Source organism: Spinacia oleracea, chromosome 2 (assembly GCF_020520425.1).
Source record: "Spinacia oleracea cultivar Varoflay chromosome 2, BTI_SOV_V1, whole genome shotgun sequence".
Lineage (NCBI taxonomy): Eukaryota > Viridiplantae > Streptophyta > Magnoliopsida > Caryophyllales > Amaranthaceae > Spinacia > Spinacia oleracea.
In genome coordinates this window covers 43525673-43526871 of record NC_079488.1, presented here as the reverse complement: position 1 = coordinate 43526871, position 1199 = coordinate 43525673, and the positions used below count along the sequence as shown (strand labels likewise).

Genomic DNA, 1199 nt, shown 5'->3' with positions numbered 1-1199 from the left:
TCCTATGGGACGATCCCTATACTTGCCGCTATAGTCCATATAGCCGGTTAGCTAGGTGTTTTATAAATTTTGTTTGGTGAGGTGTATTTCTATTCAACGACGGAAAATACACCCCTATCAAAATGGCGCCGTTGCCGGGGAACGGTTGTTGTTGTTGAGTTTTAGTTGAGACTAGTTCATCATTAGAAAATACAAAAACATTGCAATTTCGCTTAGCTTTCTTTTTCCTTGGAATTGCTCACGGTTTTTCTTGAGTTTGTATGCTTGTTAGGGGGCGTACTCGTCAAAGGATCCTCCATCCTCTTGACCTTGAATTGGAGAGGAAACTTAGGAGACAAAGGCGTGTACGGTCTAGCTCATCAAGCAATAACAGATTCACATCGTTGAGTGTTGGTGAGGAACAACAAGAGAGTGAGTAAGTGTTTGAGAACATGGCGCTCCCGGTTAAGAACTTGGGAATACCGGGGGCATTCGAAGCTACATGTGGTATTCAAGCCCCAACAACGGGTGCCAAAAACTTTGAGATCAAGCCCGCCTTGATCAATTTGGTGCAAAGCCACCCCTTTTGTGGGAAGAATAATGAATCACCTCACGAACATCTCAAACAGTTCGAGCACTATTGTGACACAATCAAGCACAATGGTGTCACATCGGATTATGTGAGGTTGACATTGTTTCGGTTCTCTCTACTTGGGCGAGCAAGTGATTGGCTTGACAAGGAGGTCAAGCCCAACTCACTTCGCACTTGGACCGAAGTGACAAGTGCATTCTTAAACAAGTTCTACTCGCATGGGAAGACGGCAGAGTGTCGCCACAAGATCCAATCCTTTGAGCAAAAGCGAGATGAGTCACTCTTCGAAGTTTGAAATCGTTTCAAGGAGTACCAAAGGGAATGCCCACACCATGGGATTCCTAAATGGTTGTTGCTCCAAACATTTTACTTGGGGTTGAGTCCAAGTTCAAAGACAATTCTTGATGCGGGCGCGGGAGGCCCCATTATGAATAAAACTGAGGATCAAATAGAGGAAATCATTGAGGATGTAGTTCAAAACTACCAATCTTGGCATGTAGGCACAAGGAATTATGATGGGAAAGGTAGAAGTGAAGATGGTAAGGGTTCGGTGTACGCCATAGAGCAAGCACGGATGATAGAGAAGCTTGTTTTGATAGGTGTATTTTCCATCGTTGATAGAAAACAA

At 44.1% G+C, this 1199-nt stretch overlaps 1 pseudogene; it reads right to left on the bottom strand.

Moving 5' to 3' along the window:
• Window positions 1-809: 809 nt before the first annotated feature.
• LOC130468341 (uncharacterized) lies at window positions 810-910 on the bottom strand (annotated as a pseudogene).
• Window positions 911-1199: the final 289 nt, after the last annotated feature.